We start from the raw sequence: 24,173 nt of genomic DNA on the forward strand, positions 1-24,173 counted from the left end.
AATAGCCCGCTAAGCTTGAAGCAGTGAAGTAATGTGAGGTAATAAAAAGATAAGGTGATAAGAAACACCAGAAAAGAGCTGTATGACTTTGGGCAAGCCATTTGACTTTTCCATGCCTCAGTTTTCTCATCTGCAAAATAGAGATATATCAGCTTGGCCCTACCCCTCAGAGGGTTGTTATGAAGACCATCGTGATAACACATATAAAATTTCTTTATAAGGTGTAAATGTGAAATCTCCATATAAGTTTTTAGGAATACTTTTGTCAGAAAATCCAAAACTAAAGTACATAAAAATATGTACAATACATACAGTCACATTTTAAAGATCCAAACCACTCACAATAACAATACCTAATCTTATGAATTTTTATATGTTTATCTCCATTCTCACATGAGTTCATGATCTACAGGATCACCTGCAAGCCTTCCAGTGCTTTCAGCCACTTTCATTCCCCCCAGATACTGATGTTAAGCTCCACTTTCTTTTCCACAGAGAAACCCAAATATGCATGAAAGAAAAATCACCCTGGAATGTGCTAGAGATTAAGATTCTTGATTCTGGAAAAGAAGAAAGCTAAAGGGAATTATTATAAATGTCTAAAACTAGTGGATTTGAGGTTCAATGAACTCCAGGCCTGAGTTTTAGTTCTAGTTTAATTACCAAATTGTTGAATAACTTTGGACAAGTCCCATCACTTAATACAGACAGTAGAAATAATTCTTGCTCACAAGGTCACTGTGAACCTCACAGGATCATTGAGAGGATCAACTGAAAGAACAGATTTAAAAGTATTGTATAAATTAACCTCAGATTTCTAGAACTAGTTCCGTTGTCTTCCATCAAACAGGTAAATTTATTTTTTAAAAATAATCTTACATGCAAGAAACTGATAGAACTTATGTTAAAAGTGCTATAGTTAAAGAAAGCAGCATGAACAATGGGAAAATCTTTTACCTAGGAGCTGGAGACCTGGGTTCTAGTTCACTGTTATCTAGGAATGTCATTTTGAGTAAACTACTTAGCCCTTTTCAGATCTCTTCCATAATACTCTATGATATACGACAGAGGACATCTATGAAAGAGCTATAGTTTTCCAAGTTTCTGCTTAATCTGTGAAGCTGATATCAAGAAAGACAATTAATTTCTCCACAAACCATTAGGCAAAATTGAGTTCACTCCTACAGCATTAAAAAAAAAACTTTTTATTTTGTATGATCACAAATGTGGACAAAAGTAAAGATGAATCCCATGTACCTGTTCCCACCTATTCCCAGTTTCAGTGATTTTCAGCTCATGGAAAATCTTGTTTCATTTGTACTCCCAACTCACTCCTCCACTTCAATGGCTACTTTTAGGCAAATCCCAGATATCATTTCATTCCCATGGCATTTCCAAAGGGACATATTTAATTTTCACAATCTCTGTGAGGTAGGTACTACTGTTGATTCCATTATGCACATGAATAAATACAGACTCAGAAAAATTAAGTAATCTCAAGGTCACATAGCTGGTAAATTACTGGGATTTGAATCCAGGGATGATGTCTGATAGCAACACTCTTTTTCTCCCTTAAAGTAATTGCTACTATCCTGCACTTTGAAATAGTTTGATGATGTTGAAAATAATAATACTGGATATTTTTTATACATTAGCAGTATGCTCTACTATTGAACATCTGAAAAGAATATTAAAAGATTCCCACTAGCTGTGATGTTAATCATCAGACAAAACCTCTAGGAATACAGAGCTCCAGCTTGGCACTGAGGCATTGGTTTAGAAAAAGGACAAAAAGCCACAGCAATACAAGCTCACTGCTCTGCACCATCATGTAAAATCTCATGCAATCCACTTCATTACTTTATACTATTGTTTCATGCAACAGTCTCCTCCAACAAATTAAACATGGTGCCACTCCAGCAACCAAAAAGAATGTACAACACAGTGGTCTTTGCCCATGCTTAGTACAGTGCTTAAGGGCAGAGACTTTCTCTTTTGAATGGTCTCTCCACTCACTGCCTGAGCTACCTGGCTCAAGAGCACCAAGTCTTATAAGAATCCTGGACCATCTCAATTTATAGGACCTACAGAGGTCATGTAAATGAAGGTACCAATAACAATAATCATTATTGTTATTTTCAAGGCTCCATATTGACTCTAGGATCTCGCTACAAAAAACTGGAGGAGCTATATTGTACATATTTATCAGAACTAGTTTTTTAAAAAAGAAAATGAATAGATTCATATCACACATTCTTATTCTAATTGAAGATGAAACAGCTAAATCATTGACAGCACAGAAAGAGACAACAGAGCTGGAATAATCATCCTCAGATAAATAAAAGTTAAGTCTCTCTTCAGTATTGTGAAGACCTTTCTGAGGATATTGTACCTTGTTTGTGTTTGTATTTCAACGGAAATGAAATGGAAGAGAATTGCAGAAAAGAATGAAAGAAACTCTAGAGAAATAAATGAAAATTTTTTTTAAAGAAAAAACATGGAGCTAGGTCAAGGAATTTGGATGGTTACATTTGGAAAAAAGGAAGTAAGGGAAAGGAAGGCTGTCCTGATAATTGCCTTCAAAGGCACATGTTAGGTATTAGGAGAAAACAGAACTGCTATATTATTATTGGAGATTACAGTTGACTTAAAGAGGAACTTACTGATGATAACCAAGTCTTTATAGATAACTTATTAAATAGCCAACGCTGTAGTAGATACTGTGTGTATATATACAAGAGGGGGAGCAGATAGTACCAAGCTTCCACCTGGTCTCTACATTCTGGGAGTTTTTCAGTGTAGGTCAGATAGAGAAAATTGGCAGCCCACTGCAGATGCTGGCCTGGTTCTCACTGTGATGTTAAAAAAATAAAATCAAATTAGCTGATAATCTTTTATTTTCCCTCACCCTTATATTTATTTATTTATTTATTTTTAATTTTTTTATTGAACTATAGTTGCTTTACAATGTGTTAGTTTCAGGTGTACAGCAAACTAATTCAGTTATATATATATTATATATATATTCTTTATATATATATATATTCTTTTCTCTTTTTTTACATTCTCCTTTAAAAGCAGATTTCTTTTTTAAAAAACTCCATTTCTTGGGACCTCCCTGGTGGCCCAGTGGTTAATAATCTACTTTCCAATGCAGGGGACATGGGTAAGATCCCTGGTCAGGGAACTAAGATCCCACATGCCTCAGGGCAACTAAGCCCACACGCTCTAGAGCCCGTGCGCCACAACTAGAGAGCCCACGTGCCACAGCTACTGAGCCCTCGTGCTCTGGAGCCTGTGCGCTGCAACTACTGAGCCCATGTGCCACAACTAGAGAGAAGCCCACACACCGCAACTAAGAGCCTGCACACCAAAACGAAAGATCCCGCATGCCACAACTAAGACCCAACACAGCCAAATAAATAAATAAATATTTTTTTAAAAATTCCATTTCTTGCTTTTCTGAAAAAGTTGAGAGATCTTACAACATGGAATCTACATTGGCACAAGAGAAAAATTACCTGGAGTTGATAAATGGCTGCCCCCTTTATACAGGACATGCTTCTGTCATTTTATTGGGCCCTGTAGAGATCTGAGCTGCCAAGTCTATGTAGTGAGATATAACTATGCATAAAACAATAACAACTAAATATTACAAGATAATAGATGCTAAAGTGATTAATTATGATTTGAAGCTAGGAACACTAATTACAAGAGGAGATAACTGAAAGTAGAATAGTCAGAAAAAATTCCAAAGAAATGGTCTGTGGTGAGGTCAGCCTTGAGGAACTAAGCTTGGTCAAGAAGAGACAGAAAGGAAATCCAGAAGAGAGGAAGAGTAGACTATACACTCTGTGAAGGCAAGGGTCCCATCTAAATTGTTCACTACTCTAACCCCAGCTTCTAGCATAATGCCTGGAACTTTGTAGGCACCCAGTAAATGATTGTGGAGCAAAGGAAAGTGGCATAATTTTTAAAATGTGTTTTAGAGAACATATTCAGGTAGTGGTCTACAGAATAGAGAAGGCCAAAGAACCAAGGTAGAACTAGAAACTATTGGAATACTTTATGTGTATCATGGTAAGAGCTTACATAGGTGTCACAAACTCAATACCTAGAGGGGTCAGGCAGGTTAAGATCACCTAGGCCAGATAGGAAATATGGTGAACTGAGAACACATGTCCTGTCTAAAAGGGAAAGGAGGAAGCAGTTCACCAACTCCAGGCAATTGTTGACAAGAGGGAATATGGGTTGGTAGCTTCTGATTATTTAAGAGAAGCTGGAATTCTAGAGTTTTAAGTAAAGTATGATTTTTAATTTTTTTTTAAGTTTTTACTTTTTATTTATTTATTTTATAGAAATATAGTTGATTTACAATGTTAGTTTCAGATGTACAATATTATATTAGTTTTAGGTGTACTACATAGTGATTCAATATTTTTCTAGATTATACTCTATTCAAAACTATTATAAAATATTGGCTATATTCCTTGTGCTGTACATTACATACTTGTATCTTATTTATTTTATACATAGTAGTCTGTACCATTTAATCCTCCACCCCTATCTTGCCCTCTCCCTCCTTCCTTCCCCTCACTGGTAACTAATTTGTTCTCTATATCTTTAAGCCTGTTTCTATTTTGTTATATTCGTTTGTTTCAATTTTTAGATTCCACATATAAATGATAACATACAGTATTTGTCTTTCTCTCCCTGACTTATTTCACTAAGCATAATACCCTCCAGGTCCATCCATGTTGTTGCAAATGACAAAATTTCACTCTTTTTTATGGCTGCGTAGTACTCCATTGTGTACATATACCACGTCTTCTTTATCCATTCATCTGTTGGTGGACACTTAGGTTGCTTCCATACCTTGGCTATTATAAATAATGCTGCTATGGGAGTTCCCTGGTAGTCTAGTGGTTAGGATTCTGCGCTTTCACTGCAGAGACCTGGGTTCAATCCCTGGTTGGGGAACTGAGATCCTGCAAGCTGAGCAGTGTGGCCAAAAAAAAAAAAAAAATGCAGCTGTGAACATTGGGGTGCATATATCTTTTAAAATTAGTGTTTTCATTTTCTTTGGATGTATACCCAGGAGTGGAATTGCTGGATCATATAGTAGTTCTAGTTTTAGTCACTGAAATTTTTAAAGCCATGAATGTAATTTAGCAGGAACACTATCACAGGCAATCATTTTTTGTTTTGTTGCAAAAGCTGTTGGATACATGTTAGAATGATTTTTTTTGTCTGTGTGTATGACAGGAAAATAATGTTTACATCAATATGTAAATCAAAGCCTCTCCACTAGCATTATTAATCTAGAAGGAAGTATTACATAGACAATAGTAAAAGGAAGGACATTTAGTCTATATTTTCAAATGGGACTTAATCATTTTAAAGTTGTTCACTGGCAAAATTTTTCACCAAGTTAGTATAGATTATATGCTACTTCATAAAAGATAGCAATAATTAAGTTTGGGTTTTTTTGTTTTGTTTTTCAGTATTTGCTTTCAGAGAAAAATCCTAAAACTTGTAGGGATTTCTGATGCCAGAAAATTTTGATATATAAGAGTATATTTAGCAATCAGGGTGACTTAGATCATGGTAAGTGGCGAATGTATAATTATAATATGCATTCCAGTTATTTAAACTGAGGTATCCTTGATCAGGTTGAACGTACTGTGAGTAGAAGATCTCTTCTTCCAAGAAATGAGATGGAGACAGTCTTTGGAGAATGGCCTTACTGAATTGGTAAGTTAACTTTCTCCGGATTTTGATGACTTCCCCACTTCTTCCATAATTCCTCAGTGCTCTGGCCATTTTCTGGTAAGTCATGGTCTTCTGGTTGCCTTTTCTTTTCCCCCAAATTTGGGCAAGTTTTTCTTTGTTTTTTGATACAAACTGAAAGATGCCTTTGGTTTGATCTATCCATTGAATACAAGACCCATCTCGGGATTACACAGGGATTCATGAAGGTATTCAAACAGTCAGAGCTTCTTCCTGCCTTTTCCTCCCTTTTGCTGGAGAAGAGTAGGTTGCACCAGCTGGTTTTCAGGGATGTTCTACAGAAACTGATGAATATTTCTTTCAAAATAGAGGTCCACAGCACTGTTTATTACTGTTCTCCAATTGTAGACCGGTTCCTCTGTGGGCAGCACACCATAGCTGTTGGAATTTCCTCTGACATGAGAACAGTGGTTGATGAAAGCCAGGTAATTTTTGTAATCTGAGGAGTACTGAAGATCACCAGTTGAATGTTGCCTCAGTACTTCAAAAGCATCTTCAAATGCTTGATCCAGCTTGTCTTGTTCAAAACAAGCCATGCTTCATTAATAAATTGACAATTCTGTCAATCTGAGGCCAATCTAACATTTAGGTATACTCCAGGTGGAAATAACTTTCCCCTCTGAAGCACAGGTTGGCAACACCCTTCAAAGTATGATTTTTCAAATGTTGGCAATCAACCATTTTTTAAAAGTGTGGGTCTGGGCAAATTGACCTACTGTTACAGACTGAATTGTGTCTCTCCCCAAATTCATATGTTGAGCTCCCAACCCCCAGTGTGACTGTATTTGGAGATAAGGTTTTTATGGAAGTAATTAAGGTTAAATGAGGTCATAAGGGTAGGGTCTTCCTCCAATGGGATTAGTGTCCTTATAAGAAGAGACATCAGGGAGCTCACTCTCTTTCTCCAGGAGCACAAAGAAGAGGTCATATGAGCACACAGGGAGAAGGCAGCCATCTGAAAGCCAGGAAGAGGGCCCTCACCAGAGCCTGATCATGCTGGTACCCTGATCTTTGACTTCCAGCCCCCAGAACTGTAAGAAAATAAATTTCTGTTGTTTAAGCGACCCAGTCTATATAGTGTTTTGTTATGGCAGCCCTAGCAGACTAATACACATACTTATAAAGTTTTTATTGTTATTACAAACAACACTGCAAAAGTTTGTAAATATCTTAAATGGCATTCAATAGAAAACTGTTTAAATAAATTGTGGCTCATCCATGTAGTGAGAAACTATGCAGTCACACAAGAGAATGAGATATTTATTTACATACAAATATGGAAAGGTCTCCAAAGTATATTTTTAAGTAGACAAAGCAAGGTGTAGAACAATATGCAGAGAGTGTTACTATCCGTGTATAAAAGGAAAGGGGGAGAAAAAATACTCATTTGTTTGATATGCATAAAATGCCTGTGGAAGGGGCTTCCCTGGTGGCGCAGTGGTTGAGAGTCCACCTGCTGATGCAGGGGACACGGGTTCGTGCCCCGGTCCGGGAAGATCCCACATGCCACGGAGTGGCTGGGCCCGTGGGCCATGGCCACTGAGCCTGCACGTCCGGAACCTGTGCTCCGCAACGGGAGAGGCCACAACAGTGAGAGGCCCACATACCGCAAAAAAAAAAAAAAAGTCTGTGGAAGAATTTCCAATAAACAGATAACTTTAGTTGCCTGAGGCAACTAGGGGACAAGACTAGGAGGGAGACTCTTCATTGTATATCACTTTGTATATTTCAAATTTTGAGGGATGTATAATGCATTATTAATTTAAAATTCATTTTTAAATGAAAGTTTTATCAATTTAGGGGGAACAAAACACATGTATTTGGTCTGTAGGCTAATTGGTTATACCTCTGGACTAAATTAAAGTGGTGGTAATTAGAATAAAAAGAAAGGAACTGATGCCAGATACAAAGGGAAAAAAAAACATAGCCCTTGGCAACCAAGTAGACAGGGAAACTGAGGAAGAGGTTGATGCCAGCATTTTGAGCATGGAATATGGGAACCACAACAACTATGTTTCCCCATTTCTTACTACACTATCATGCATTCTTCTAAGTGCTTTACAAAATTAGCACATTTATTCCTTACCGCAACCCTATCAGGTAGTTTCTATTATTATCCTCAGTGCAAAGATGAAAAAACTCAAGTTCAGAGTTTAAGTGACTTCACCAAGATTATGATGATGGTAAATTGCGGGACCAGGTAAATGAAAAGGAGAAGTCTTGAATGAGAGGTGGGGGAATAGTCTAGGGGTAATGATGGGTTCTCTTTTAGAAATGATGAGTTTGAGGTTACAACAAAATATCAAAATGCTAATGATTTGATACCTGGATTGGTATCAAATACCTGGATTTGGCTCTAGAGTTAGGTTATAGCTCCTTAATTTAAAGTGTTTAATACTTCCAGAGTTTGCTTTGCCCACATTACATCTATTTTGTCTAAGTACACAGATATCTTTAATTTTTTATACAAAGCATCAAGCTTGTTACAGACTTTTAAATCCAGCTTGCTGTCTCACTGAATTACCTTCCTTTTTTCCAAAAACCAAACAATGTTTAAATAAAATAAACTACTCTAAGTAACAAAATGATGAGACCCTCCACTTAAGAAATAAGTATTAGAAGTTAGGTACGGAGTCCAATGTTTTACTTACATTATTTATAATCACAAATACTGTATTATTTTAGATGTGAGAAAACTGAGGCTAGATGATAAAGCTGAGTTGGGGACAATAAATACAACAAAAACCCAACTTCAGGTATACAACCTGAATTGAACACATTATTATATGAGAATCAGAAAGTACATCAGACAAGGGTTCACATCATCTTTGGATAAACTAATGAACCTGATATGACAATGTTATTCATTCACACTCTACTTAGTAATGAGATGACAACTGTACTAGATGATCATCTAGGTCAATCATCCCAATCAAGTTTTCCTTCACTGACAAAAACATGACATTTTGGAGCTAAATCTTAGAAGATCATCTATAATATATGTACCCCGTGTTTACATGGGAAAGTTAATTGGGTAAGTACTTTGAAGATACAATCATAGTAATATCCTCAAGCACCTTTCTGTCTAGAAATGGGGTAAGGGCTTAGATATGTACAGAAATGACCAAAATACAGGGAAGAGAGTTGTGTAGGTTCCAGATAATGTAGGTAAAGTGATACGGAAACTCAAAAGAGTTTATTTCTATATGCAAGGATCAGGTAAATTTTCATACAAATGGCATTTGATTTGGGATTAATAATGAGAGGGATATTATAAATACTGTTTTAAGGAAAAAATCATAAAAACAAGTACATTACAAAGCAGTTCACTTATAAGTATCCACTGAGCAGAACAGACAGTGATGTACAATTTCTAAGGAATAGCTGAGGAGATAAGGAAAGCTTTATGTGGGGACTAAGGACTAAAATAGGACTTGAAGGAAGATTGAGGTTTAAATGGGAGGGTGGGCAAAAAGAAGTCATTTAAGATGGAGGAATAGAAAATGAGTTTTTAACAATTTTATCAGTGCCTGACACAGTATGCCAACACATATTTGCTAAATGAATTATATATCCAAAGGCAATCTTATTATTCATCAGTGTAAGTGAGACAATAAACTAGAACTGACTCAAGGCGAGGGTGAATATATAAATGTGTTACATAATAATAATGCCCCTGCCAGAATGAGAAAAGGTTGATCTCCCTCACCACCAGATACACACAATCTGGAGAGATGAAAGATGACTAGACTAGGCTTGGTGACTTGGTTATTGGAATTCAATTAACTGAACCAACAAGGGCCCCATTTCAGAAATGCATATACTAGGATGATAGGGGTTGGAGGGAGTTGAAGCAATGGTGGTGGTAATCTAGTTCATGTTTTTTCCCCAGTTTTCTTTCGAATGTATCCTGAAAGCCCTAATGAGAGGTACCTATGGCTCCCCAGAGCTCTGAAAATAGAGCCATTAACTAGTCCGGTCTTGAGGATGGACTAGATTCACCTATCACTTTTACTTTTGAGTTTATATTTCTTCCCTTCCTATGTTTTCTGCCTGTCTGCCCCCCAAACCAACCTGAAGACACTGTTCTCAGCCCATTCTCTGTGTTCCCAACAGTCACCAAAAATTAAAAACCTTCATATATAAGGGTGCCCCCCCAAAATCTGAAGAATGGGATGAGGTCATTTGTAAGTCACTGATTTCTGTTGTCCAAAGGTCCTGTTGGTTATATCATCCTAGTTAAGTTGTCCAAAGAATGAGGGGAAAGGCAGGCTAGTGTCCCTTTCTCTCAGAGGTGCTAAAGTCCAGTGGGAACAATGTTAAACCAGTAGCAAGCAAAACCTATGTTCTAGCTTCAGACTTTGGGCAAGCTAATTCAATATTCCAAGGTCTCCTTTCACCCCCTGGAAGGTGTTTTAAGGACAGCAAAACACTAATTCTATCAGCGGTGCTCCAAAGAAAGAGTCTCAAACAGAGCAGGAAAAGGAAGTGAAACTAAGATATACATGGAGTGGCAGCCTCTGTCACATACACTAAGGTATTTAATCTACCCAAATATCTTTAAGATTATTACTCCACATTCTCTAGTAGAGAAAAGCAATGCCTAGGATCACACGGCTAGTAAGTGGTGGCATTAGGATTTCAAAGCAGATCTGCCTGTTACCCCAACCATCATAGTCTCCATCAGCTTCAAATTCAAATTTGGAGATTATTCTCTTTGCCTAGTTATTATCACATTGAGTGCCATCAGACTGCTGCTTAATAAACGCTTTTCTTTACAATGTAGACAGAACAAAAGGAAATAAAGGATCGTTCCCTTGACCATCTGTTTGTATTTATTTTTCCAAAGAATAAGTTTTATTTATTTTGTGATTTATTTTCCCCCAAATTCTTAGAGTTAAACATAAAAAGCCCACAAAAAGGCAGCTCTTCTAAGTGACCATTGCAAATCGATACTCTCCAGCAATCCCAGCAATTCGGCCCAATCTTCCACCTACACAGACAAACCAACCGCCTTAGCCACGTTTTAAAGAGCCAGGGCAGGGCCTATGCTTTCTCCTCCAACCATGCCCAGCCCCTCCTTAAAGAGCCGGCACGCCCAAAGCAGCTCCTCCCTGGCGGCTGCCTTCAGGGCCTCGCCTTTCAATAGCCTCGGCTCAAACATTAAGCCCCTGCTCTTCTTCCTTTTAGAAGCATATCTAGGTACCTGCTACTATTTAGGGGGGTTACCTTGGAACGTTGGCCTTCCAAATCCCGTTCTCTCTGGTAGCAACTTTGGCTGTGTGGGGTTAAGTCAAGACAAACCTTACCCCTGAAGGAAAAATGAAAGCACCAAACCAGGGCGGATTAAATTAAACAAATCCATCCATTCGTGCCCCTCTTCATTTCTCCTACGAGGATCCCCAAAGTACTCCTCCCATTCCGAACCCCCCTTTGCTCAGCCCTTTAGCAAAGTCATTTTCCCTTGAGTTTCATTTAATTCCACATAATGTTTGTACTCTTCTCTCCCCACCGCCCCCGCCGCACTCCCTCTACTAAAACCTATAGAAGTGAGGAGTGGGGGTGGGATGGGGGATAGAATCTAGAGGGAGGAGATGGGATTGGGTGGGTTCTAATTCCGGAGTCACTTACCGCCCATGTCACTAGCTGGAGACTCCTGAAGTGTCCGGAGCTCATGCGGTCCTCTGAGAGGCTCATACTCCTGATCGCAAGACAGCTGTTTCCCTCACACCCGCCCCTGTCTGACAGCGCGCCAGGCGGCTCGCTCTTGCCTTCTCTTTCTCGGCCCCCCACCTCCTCTTTTTCTCCTGGCTGGAAATGAGGAGGAGGGCCAGAGCCGACAGAGTCGATTCAGACCCAGCTGGACCACCCTCGAAACAAGGGAAACAAAGCTCTCAAGCATCCAACCCCAAATTGGGGAGCCAGAAAAACCGACTTCCTAAAAAGAATCTTCCCCTTGCTGCAATGCTCTTTTAGCTCTTTTCCTCGGCTAAAAATAAAGTGGGTTCGCTGGGCCCAAGTGGCCAAGGTTGAGGATCCTCCGTTCCCCTTTCACCTCTACCAATTCAGTTCCGGCCAAACCCACTCTCCACCCATCCTCTGAACTCCACACACCCTTGAGGAGAGTGCCGGGGCTAAGAGCTAAGAAAACCAGCCCAAACCCCAAAGCACTACTTGAATACAAAGTTGAGGCGGAGGACTCCTTCAAGACAGGAACCCAGGAGAATATACCACAAAAGGATCCCTTTACTGCCGTTGTTGCTGCTGCACACTCCAAAGCCTTCCTAAAAAGAAAGAAGGGAGGGGCAAATGCCTACGATTGGTGGAAACACATAGGGGCACCCCAGTCTAGGACAGGGGCTTCAGCAAAAAACGTCAAGAACTTGTGCGGGTACTCTAGAGTGAGGTTTCTTGGGTGCATCTAGCTGCCCCACTGGGGACCTCACGTTCATGAGGGTCAGTACCGACAGTGCTAGCTAGGCAACCCGAGTGGGTGGGGTGACTTGCCTCCTGCCCGGCTAGAACCAGAGAAGTGGTGTGACTATCCTGAGGGTGGAGTTACTTAAAAGGAACAGGCGGACACTAGAGGAGAGTGAAGAGTGGAAGGAGGTGGAGAAGGGGGGCGCTGAGACCAAGGAGGGAGAAGGGAGGGGGTGGGGCGGGGCCCAGTGTGGAGAGCTCTGGTCTTTTCCCTGGCGGCAGTCTCCAGAAGCAGCAGGTACAACTCAAACAAATTCAGTTCCTTATTCTTAAAGAGGCTTGCAAGCACACCGTTTGGTCACCTATCCATTTGCGTGTTAAGCTGAGGGAGGGTGAAAGGGATGTGGGAATTGGGGGTGGGGGCTGTATAGGAAGGGAGGAATAGGGAAGGGGAAAAGCAAGAAAGCTGGCAACTGAAAAATATTTACAGTCCTAGCTCTGCATGGTAACACTGTGACACCAGCAAGGACAACGAAGTCACAGTATCTTCTCAGGGAGGAGACAAAGAGCAAAGGAGAATGGAACTGGGGGCATTTTCTAGCAAGATATAAGGGAAGAAGGTGAGGGTGAAAGGGTGGGAGGGGAAGAAGGAGGAGATGAAGGAACTGTGAATACTGAAAGATTCTTTTTAGTCTTCCAAATACCAGACCTCTAAGAATAGAGTCCTCAAACCCCTGAGATGGCCTCTCTTCCAGGCATTGTGGAAGATCCCTGCAGAGCTGAATCCATAGAAAATCAGCCACATTTCCAGGATTTCTTTGCCCTTGCTTGAAAGTCCCTCTCTAAACCATTTAATAGGAGGCCAGGAAGTCACAGGCAACCACAGGCCTTTTTCAGTGCCTCTTTCCTACCACAGTTCTTTTAAAGGGGAGGAAAGAAGAGAGAAGAAACAAAGCAGAGAGAGGGAGGGAGCAGAGAGACAGGAAAAATAATAATAGCTACTGTGTATTCAGCACCTAATATGGACAAGTTACTAGGCCAGGTGTTTTTACATTCATCATTTCTCATTTATTCCTGATAACAACCCTGGAGAATAGGTGCTATTATATTCTCCAAGCCCCTCCTTTATTTTTTTGGCCACCAGGGAATTCCCAAGCCCCCTTTTAAAAATAAGAAAACTGAGGTTCACAGCCCAGTACTTCCCAACACATATATGCCCATTCACTTGATATTGCTGGCAGAATCTCTAATTGTCTCATCTCTTCTTATTCCACCCCAAACTCGGTTATTCCTCCTGTAGTTCACCTGAATGACATCACCATGTACCCCAACATCCAAGGCAACACTCTGGGACTCATCCTTTAATCTGCTGTGATCTGGACCCTGCCTACCTCTCAGGCAGCAGAGCTTTTGCTGATTTCCTGGGCCTTACCTGTATTAAATATCCCTGAGAATGCCAGGTTATTTCCATCCTCTATGCTTTGGCTCACTTTTCTTTCTCTTTCTCAAATGGCCTAAGCTCTCTGTCTACCTCCTTGAAAGGACTAATTCAAGATCATCTCCCCTCCTTACTTAATTCAGGCAGAACTAACCATTGCTTCCTCTGTGCCCTTCTCTACCTCAGGGCACATATTTGTTGATATAATTGCTTGCCCACACTAGACTATAAAGTCCCTGAAGTTAGGCACAAGATGTTATCATCTCTGTAACCTGAGTGCCAGGAATTATTATTAACAATAATAATAGTTATTGACCATTAACTATGTGCCAAACTGTTCTAAGCCATATGTGTATACATATATACACTTATTGAGTATATATATATATATATATATATATATATATATATATATATATATATATATATGTTTTATATATCACAGCTAATTGCAAAGGCAGGACTTTTCCTTTATATTCTTTGCCTTTTGACACATCAATAATCAGCAAGTGTCCATGTAAGTCACAGGAAAGGGTATGGGGGAACACGTATGGAGAAGTAGAAATTGAGATCAGTTTCCCTCTCCTTCCAGGAAGCAACACAGACTCTCCTTTGTATTAGCTTCCTTAAGAAATAAACCAAACAGTGACCTGCAATACCTTCAACTCCTTCTATCAAACCCGAAGGCTTGAGACTGCCTGCTTGAAGTAGCAGCCTGTGCTTTCCTCTTAATAACCAGAGTCAGATGAGGGATGTAAGAGTTAAATTAAGCAGGGACCCAATGAACAACAGCTAAGAAATATGCAGATAACCCAGGTGTCAGGGCCCAAGAAACACTGTTTTTCCCTTTCCCTCTTCCTCCTCTTCATCCTCTTGCCTCTCCTCCTCCTTTTCTTGAAAGCCAGCTGACAAACTAGTAGGGTGGAGCCCAGTCTGAGGGCTGGAGGGAGGGGAGGAAAAGCCTCAGTAAGAGGACTCCACCCTCCCTGCTCCCAGTAGAACAACAACAAAAGAGAAGTCTTGGGGAGCTGGGGCTGAGAGGAAGGTGGGGTAGAATAGGGTGAAGTGAGGAAGGGAAGGGAGAGCATGGGGAGATAGGGGCCCAACAGCGTAGAGCTGGTCTGGGGAAATCAAGTTGTATATAAACAGAAAAGCCTGCATTCTTAAGTCACTGTTGTTCATGGAACAACAAAAGTGTAGCTGAAAGTAGCGCATAGCTCAGATCTAATAGGAAAAATATTGTCCTCCTCACCCGCTTTCTTCTTGTTCTGCAGTTCCCCAGAGGGAATATTCCCCCTGTGAGCTCAGCTAAAAGGAGACCTTTTGCCCCTCTGCTAATGTTGAACAAGTGTTAAGCTCCTCACACATGCCAGAAGACAGTGCTAAGTTCTGCCAGCAAAGGATAAGGATATTTTAGAGAAGGAAATTCAGTTAGCTGAGAAGAGAAAACCTGGAAAGAGATTGTGGGAGAAAAACAATGACTTAGCTTACAAACTGTACAACCTTGGGCAAGTGACCTCAGTTCTCTAAAAGTCAGTTTCCTCACCTATTTCTTTTAAAAGTATACCACTAGTACTTCTCAGAATTGTCAAAAGATTTAAAAAGATGCAGAGGTGGCTTTACAGTGAAATTAATGAAGTTTGAGCTTCGAGGCCCCTCATTTGAATGGCCTTTCCAAGACACTGAGAGTGATCAAACTGTGTTTTTCTTAAAGAGGATCCCCAACGTTGTATAAACTTCAGGCCCCACAAGTCCTGGATCTGCCCGCAATGAGATTATAGCCTACAAAGCACAGTACCTCACACAAAGAAAGCACTCAAGATAGGATAACTATTATTCTTAGCAATGGCAGCTCTTAAATCTACTAGCTTTAGATTGCGTCCCTTTCTGGACACAGATATTGGGAACATGCCTCCATGTTTCCCATAACTCCCATACTTGTGTATATGAATAACTTATAAAAATTAATAACTAAACTGCTTGCTTGAGACATTCAGAGGCATGACTAAATTCACTTTAGGAATGGCCAATGGGCCAGGAGCAGGTGACCAGGCTTTGAAATTCTCTTGGAAGAGCCCCATCCTGGGCAAGCTCTAGCAGGCCTGCTACCATCCACGAGTTTAGTTGTACCTCAGGCTGCTAACTTTATGAGCAGAGCTTGACTAGGGGTTTGTGTGTGTGTGTGTGTGTGTGTGTGTGTGTGTGTGTGTGTATGTGTGTGTGGACTTTTCACACTATTTAGACCATAGATGCTACCACACCTATAAATTGGAGTAGGGAAGAGGCTTTATAATTAACAGCAAAGCCAAAGCAGAAAAACTGGGATCCTCAGCCTCATCTGCAGGAAAGGAATAACATCCTTGGCCTGGTCCCAAAAATGTATATTCCTGAGTCAGGGAAGGATTCTACTGAGTATACAAGAAAAAGACTTGCATTCTTGCTTTCATATTAAACAAATAAATATACAAGATTGTCAAAGGAAATGTATAAATAGAACAGGAACTTCTTTATCATTGAGCTGGATTCAGAGAGGCATCAGGGCCCTGCAGCCCTCCCCTGCAAAGCAGACTCATGATTACCATCCTTGCCTTACCACAGGTAGCTCTCACTTTCCTAACAGATGGGTTGTGTCCATCTACCACTGTCTCCCAAACCAGTGGGAGAATGGCTTTCACCCTACAGCCTATTGTAGTCTTATTACTTCCCTGAGAAAGTAAGAGGGAGAGAAGAAAGAAGATGGGGAGTATGTATTCAGTGCTTTCTTAAAACCTTTCCACTAACATACCTATTGAGGTATTGCACCTTTATTCTTTCCTTCCTCTGCTCTTTGTTTGTCCAAATGTCCCTGGATTGTGGTAGCTCTTTCCTCTCAAGTCAATATCACAAATATAGTTGTAGCAGCCTACCATTAAGCCACAATGACAGGACATTACCTTTTCAGGTCAGGTTAGTAGTGAATTTAAAAGTGTAAGGCAGGCAGATTAGCAATGGTAATTCACTTCATAAAGTGAGATAAATGGTTTGATCTGGGAAGTGAATCTATAGTATGTCATGGGGATATAGGCAACTACACCTGTTTACATGGTGTAAACACATAGCTGAAATGATCAGGACTATGTGAAGAACAGGTGGGAAAATATACACAAATATGATGAAAATAAAACACTGGAGGCATACACTAGAGGCAAAAGTTGGTCACCCAAGCACAGAATGTTGTTGTAGGAAGGGCCTGAAGAGATCATTTCATTCAGCATTTTTCAACATGTCTTAGGCATACCCCTAGTGTTATGAAGGATTATCTTAGGCAGTACAGAGTTAACTATTTTCTAATAGTATTCATGTATTTTAATGGTTGCCTTCTATTTATGGGGAGTTAGACTGGCTTTCTACTTATGGTAGTGTTATTTTCGATGCAATTTTTTAGTAAAATAAGTCAGTTTATTTAAGAAAGCATACTAAGTAAATAACAGTACAGCTAATACTCAGATATGGTCTAAATCATGAAGGTGAAATGTAAATAACTGAACTTTAGCAAACAATGATTGAACCCAATTATCTTCCCAATTCATGAGCTCCTTTATTAGACACTTTGGTTTAAAGGAGGGTCTAACCCCCAAATAAATAAATGTATAGCAATCCTGCCTCCTCCTATACCCATGACAGAATTGCTAATATAACATGGAAGTTTTCCACTGAGCTTGGATGAAACCTTATACTGTTTCTGAACACACTTCTACAGCAAGGTTTCCTTGAACCTCCAGTTTGGGCTAAGGGGGTCTCTTCTAGCCCTTATAGCACGCTGACATAATTATTTCATAAGACTCACCACATTATAGTACACCTATCTTTTTATATGGCAGTTTCATTCATTTGAGTGTCAGTTCCTTGAGGTTAGGAGTTCAATCATCAGTAGTTCAATTATCTTTATATTTTTAGCTCTTTGCACAGTACTTATCATATAACAAGTACTCAATAAAAGTTGGTGGAATGGAATAATTTAGAGCCACATGTCTCAGTGTAAATTCTGCTTTCACCACTTGCTAGCTGTGTGACCCTGAACAAGTTATTTAACATATCTGGGCCTTGGTGTCCTCATCTGTAAGATAGGAGTAATAATAGTACCTATCTCATAGGATATTGAGAGGATTATGTAATTTAATACATATACATATAACATGCTTAGAACAGAACTTGGCACAGACTAAGCACTATACAAATTTTTGCTATTATTATGTTGAACTGAAGTATGCTTTCTGAAATTTCTACCTGTGCATCCTGGGACTGACCCTGGAAAAACAAAGAGCAAGTCTACTCCTTCTTCCATGTCATGGTCGCTGAAATGTCTCACCTTCTTTTCCCTCCCATAAACATCCCTGATTGCTTAATCCATCCCCTGTATAATATGGTTTCCATACTTTCAACAACCTGTTTTCTTGGTTGGTTACAGCAAAATGATCAGAACTCCCAGGCTAGAGATGCTGTCTCACAGAGATCAACGTACTTCCCCATATTGTTTACCGGGTAAGCAAGTGCAAGGATGAGTATATCTCTATTACCAAAAAAGCAGAGGTGGGGACAAAGGAATCTCATCCCAGATTTAAATATAACAATAAAAAGTTGGAAAGAATCTGAATGTTCACAACAAGATGTTGGGTAGCTAAATTATAATGCATGCATATGACTACAGAGTTATTCAAATTTAAGGTTTTCCAATACTCTCATTGACCATGGAAAATATTTGTATAATAATGTTAAATGTAAGAATAGGACACAAAAGTACACTTACACTATCATTTCATTTTTGTTCAACATACATGCCACATATTTTTACCACAGAAATAAACACATTTTAGTATTAAAAAAGGATAGCAGTAGAATTATAAGACAATTTTGTTTTTTAAATTTTTCTATAATGAGCATGTATTACTTTTATAATTGGAAAAAATATTTGAGTTGGGTGTCGAATTAAAGTTGTAGGTAGTTGAAGGATTATGGGAAGTTTGTTTCCTTTTTTATATTTGTTTTCTAAATTTTCTATAACAAATTTTTACTATTTCTATAATAAGAATAAAACAACTTGGATGAATTGTTTGTAAATCAGCATCTTATCATAACCCTCACTTGCCTGAATCACATCAGCTTAAAGAAAGGATACTCAAGTAGCATGTATATGTAATATTAGTAATAGGAACCACTCACATCATTTCTTACCTAGCTTATCAAAATAAACTCCTAATTAGTCTCCCTGTCTCTACTTTTGCTCTCATGCACTGCAGCTAGGATTGATTATTCCAAAATCAGAAATTTCTCAAAGGTATCTTATTGCCCTCAAGATAAAAGCTAAAACCTCTTAGTGTGACCTACAAGAAAGGCCTTCATAAATGTTTCATACATTTTCCCTAGCCTCATCTCCTCAACCAGGACTTGTCACCTGCTCTGGACAATGCTTTGTAAGCCAAAGTACAGGAATTCTGGTTGAACGTTCCTTTCCCCCCTTATACATTTGGCAGAACAATTTTCCTTAGTAGCAATAACCACAATTTTTAATTGGGTATGTTGTGCATTTGTGTGATTACTTTTTCTTTACCTGTCTCTCCCACTAGACCTCTTTTTTTTTTTTTGGCCATGCCATGCAGCATGCAGGACCTTAGTTCTCTGACCAGGGATCAAACCCATGTCCCCTGCATTGGGAGCACAGAATCTTAACCACTGGACCACCAGGGAAGTCCCTAGACTTCTTTTTTTGTGAAGGCAGAATCCAGTTCAATTTTACTCTCAGATGTAGTCCACTGCTTGGAAGAGAATAGATGCTCAATGAATATTTGTTACCTCACTGACAAGTTAACTGAATAATATCCTCATCTGTTCTTTTTTTAATTTTTCTTTTTTGCTAAGTGTTCATCTTTGACTCCTCTCCTGTATAAAGGTCCTGAATGTGCCTGGATGGCAAGGGGTTATAGTAGTGGGGGTAGGGTAAAGTGGAGTAGGTTTTTCCCATTCATAATAATTGGGTAAAGAGCTTAGGGCTGAAATTAGTCTACATCGCTGTAATAATAATAATAACAACACATATGAATGGTGTATAGTCACTCTTCCAAACACTTTACCTGTAGAAAGACATTTAATTCCTGCAACAATCCTATATGTGCCATTATCCTTATTTTACAGATGAGGAAATTAAGGCAGAGAGAACTTAAGTAACTTTGCCAAGATCACATACCATATCACCCCTTTTAGTTATCCTGATTTTATCTGGATCCAAAGAACATGGGACAAGCCTCAGTATCCTCAGAAATAGGTTCTAGAGATATGAGTAAGAACCTGTTTTAAACCTGCACAAGTTTTGAACAGGGAAGTCTCATCTAATGACCCCAGTAGGAATGAAGCAGGAGGCACTATTCCATAGTGACCAAAAAGGCCATTTGTTGTGGAATTATTTTTGCATTATGAATTTGCTTTAAAATTAGTCTGGACAATTCCAGCCAATATTATCATTCTCATTTTAGAGTATCAGAAATGCACAGTATTTGTGAAAAAGTGCCTTGCACAGAATCAATATTTTGTGACAACATTTAAAACTCCAATATATCATGATTCTCACATTTGAGTGTGCATTAGAATCACCTGGACATCTTGTTAAAAACAGAGTGCAGGGCCCCAACCCCAGGGTTTCTGATTTAGTAGGTTGTGGGTGAGACCTAAGAATTTTCATTTCTAGCAAGTTCCCAGGTTATGCTGATGCTGCTATTCTGGGGACCATACTTGGAAAACTAATGGTCTGAGTTTTGCTCATTAGGGTAATGGGAACATATATCCAGCTATCCCGTATTGCTCTACAGGTATTAGAAATCAATAGTTGAAAAAAAAAAAAAAAAAAAAAAGAATATTTACCGGGAAAAAAAAAAAAAAAGAAATCAATAGTTGATTGATCCATAGGAAGTACTTTTTGTTGATTTTCAGAACAAAGAATGCTTTCTATAGTTAATTAATTTTTTCCATTTTATAGAAGCAGCTAATGACCACCATATTCTGAGTACCTACTGCACTGCTAAGCACTTTTTAGTCATTTACTCATTTAAATTACCTCATTTACTCCTCACTACATCACTGAGATTCTTATTTTGCCCTGGGTAGGAGCTGAAGGCCCACTGATGAAAAAGGTAGCTGAAGACAAAGGTGGCTCTGAAGAACACAACTGGAGAGAATAAATCATCATTATCATCATCACCATCATCTAACATTGGTGGAGCACTGTGATAAGCCCAATACTGACTTTATTTAATCCATGCAAGCACCCTCAGAGTTAATATCCCAGTCTTATAGCCAAGTACATGCCAGAGTGTGCGTGTGTGTGCTTAACCTCTACTGCTTCCCAATGCTCAGTCTCAGGCTTTTTAATTCACCCATTTTGAATTGGGTGGATGGGGAAGACAGCAATGTAAATGGGAGAAGGAGAGGTACCGGAGAGAGGCTGGAGGTCAGTGGGCATCTCTAGCATTGGTTTAAACCTGGATATCCATGAATTCTAGCCTTATGATAGCTAAGGATCATATTTTTTGGAGGTTATTTTTAGTCTGAGAAAAAAATGAGTCTGGTAGCTTTAGCAATGGTCCATTCCCCAGTTGCTAATACCTAGGGCTTAGAGCCACTCAATATTAATCATCTGTCTGTCTGCACAGAACTCCTGGCAGACCCATTCCTCCTGTGGGAGAAGCTGTAATAACTGGCCACTCACCATTTGTGTTTGATGATACTCATTCTTCAGAGAGGTCTCCAAACAGCTTTAGATTCCTTCAATAGCCTATCACAGGCAGAGCCTAAAAAAATCACTTGGCCAAGGCTTCACATTCCCTAAAAACATCGAATTTCAAATTTGTCTTTATTGCCAAATTGCAGTATTGAAAGATTCATCATATAAATTCAAATGTGGAGCCCATGATTGGACCACACTTTCTGTGATACACTATTTTTAATATTTATATATAAGAATTTTTAAAAATCTTGTGAATAACATTGTATTATGCATGCTTATTAAAAATGTCATTTTCTTTAATGTGATAATTTAAAACATACCACACTTTTGCAGACATTTCTGATATTTCATTTAAAAATATTCTGAGAATTTCAACAAAAAGAAGTAAACCAGATTCCTTTGACCACTGTGAGGTCTGGCCCGATGTATACCCCCTTCCCTAAACTGACTCTAGATTCTCTTATCCCACATCTTTACTCTGTTAAAGTGAAAGCTTAACCTAATCCTCACAAACCCTTTTACATTTCTACAAACCTGTATAGAGAGCTTCTGGAAAGGCGATTCCCCCACCCAATTTATCTAGGGTTAAATTAAAAGAATTAAAAATTTCCTTGGCCTTTCAACTTTCCTTAGTATTTATGCCTAATTACAGTGAGGCTAAATAGCAATTATGTGTATCAGTAAACGTATGTTAGATTAAATTTTACATTCTAGTTTGATTATGTTACTAAAACATTATGAGTCTTTTTGATCTTCATAGTATATTGCTCAGGTAGAATCATGATCTCCTTGCAATAAAAGGGAAAGATTATTGGTTTTAAGATGAGGCATTGGCAGTATGTTTATTGCTAGCTTTGTATATAGGACACAGCCAACTTACTTATGAGTTCTTACCACAGAACATGTTTTGAACCAGAAAAAGGATTGTTTTCATCAGACCCCAAAGTATATCTTCTACTGAGCAGGACATTTTTCTTTCCATCACTCTAACCCAAACTCTGGGTTCAGGTCCCAGAACTCTAGCCTAGGTATATTACATCACTACTTCTGTTTTTAACAGAGGAGAGTTTGGACACTATCTGGTACCTCAGACACTTACAGAGTTCTAAATTAATTTAATCAAAGCATCAAGATTCTTCATCCCTGCCCCTAGAAACAGGTTCCCTTTGTATCCTCTCTTTACAGATACAGGCACTGGTACAGGTTTTCCTTTCTGCCGTTGGTATATGATGGGAGTCAGATGATTGCTTCTTACTAGGAAAACTGCTGCAATGGATGATCAGTAGTCTTATTTCAGACCCAGTTGGTTGTTGGGAGTCTGCCAATTACATCGCTAGCAGTGATTTCACTCCCACCTGGTCTGCAGCAAGTGACCCCAGCTACAGCCAGGGATCTATAAGCTAGGACCTCCTACCCACCATCCATCCTTCTTCAGTGTACTGTCCCTTTCTCATTAATCTCTCTCCATATTACCAATCCTAATTTACTTCTTCATTTCAATATTCTGCCTGTCAGAATATCTGTTAACTCCAATGTTGTTTTCTTATCTCGAAGGCATAATTCCCTCTGTTCAGAAAGTTCAGTGAAATCCCCAGAAGCAGAGTCTACTAGGCTACTGGGAAGGACAGAAATCCCCTCCATAATACCTTTTGTTCTAACTCTTGGGTTCACCGAATATCATCATCCTTTTAAAGGTACAATTGAAGATGACATGGAAAAATCCTGGATTCTACAACCCCAGTTAGTTAGAACCTGGAGCAATTAGCCTCTAATTTAGTTCTAATGTATTCTATCAGGAAAACACTCCCAATAATAAATTCTTCCACAGCACCAGAGTTGTAGTGGAGATGTTCTGGTTTCTAATGGGCATTCTACATATGAAATCATTGCCAGGATGCAGCTTACTACCCTTGAGTATGCCTCCAAGACAGAAAATCATCAAGTACTAATTTTTGCTATTAGTTATGCTCTTCAAATAGGCAACACATACATTCACTACCATTGTGAAAACCATTGTGCACAAGTTCATATTTGTTTGGCATATACTATTTGCTATTGGAGAGAGATTTGAGGTATCAAGGAAGATCAGAGAAAGCTTACCTGAGGTTCAGTAAACACTAACTAGGCCAAGAGGGAGTACACAGGAAGAAGAAATATCATGGGCAAAGGCCTGGCAGCATTAGGGTCTTACATATAGGGTTTTATATATGTCCAAAAACCCAAGAAGCCAGAGAGGTTGGAGGAAAGTGAGTGAGAGTAGTACACGTTGAGGCTGGAGATACAGGAAGGGACCAGACTATACAGGAGTTCATAGAGATCCTAAAGAGTTTTGTTTTTCTCCAAATATTTTTAGCAGAGGAGCTACATAATCAGATATGTATTTTGAAATGTATCTTTGGCTGTAGTGTGGAGATCAGATTGGAGGGGGCTGTGGTAAATTAGGGGAAACAAGTTAGGAGGTGCAGGAGTTCAGCAATAAATTATTATAATTTAGATCATAGCTTAGATTATACCTTAAGTAGAGGCAGTGAAGATGCAGAGAATCATACTGATGTTAGAGAAACTTAGGAGGTCCTATCAACAGAATTTGGTAAGGGATTTAATATTGGAGGTGAGGGAGAGGGAAATGTCCAAGATGATTCTTAGAACTCTAACTTGAGCAACTGGATAGTGAAGTCATTCACTGAGGAACAATGTAAAAGAACCATATTTAGGGAGGGAAGATAATGAGTTTGGTTTTGGATGTGTTGAGTTTGAGGTGCTTTGTGGCAA

The 24,173-nt window shown here is 39.1% G+C and overlaps 1 protein-coding gene and 1 pseudogene across 4 annotated transcripts in view; both read right to left on the bottom strand.

The window, feature by feature from the left end:
• The window catches only part of KLF8 (KLF transcription factor 8), a 369,048-nt gene that overhangs the window by 59,137 nt on the left and 285,738 nt on the right, over positions 1-24,173 (bottom strand). Inside the window, exons 1-2 of one of the 4 annotated variants that reach the window (XM_067722394.1) lie at positions 11,422-11,447; positions 11,020-11,101 (exon numbers count right to left, since the gene is read on the bottom strand). The exons of the other annotated variants lie outside the window; for them this stretch is intronic. The gene's annotated coding sequence lies outside the window, so the exon portion shown is untranslated. Of the gene's footprint in view, positions 1-11,019; positions 11,102-11,421; positions 11,448-24,173 lie in introns of those variants that run through there. 4 annotated transcript variants of the gene reach the window in all.
• Positions 5,488-6,326, bottom strand: LOC137217092 (transcription factor Spi-C pseudogene; annotated as a pseudogene).

This window comes from Pseudorca crassidens, chromosome X (assembly GCF_039906515.1).
Source record: "Pseudorca crassidens isolate mPseCra1 chromosome X, mPseCra1.hap1, whole genome shotgun sequence".
In the NCBI taxonomy this organism is placed as follows: domain Eukaryota; kingdom Metazoa; phylum Chordata; class Mammalia; order Artiodactyla; family Delphinidae; genus Pseudorca; species Pseudorca crassidens.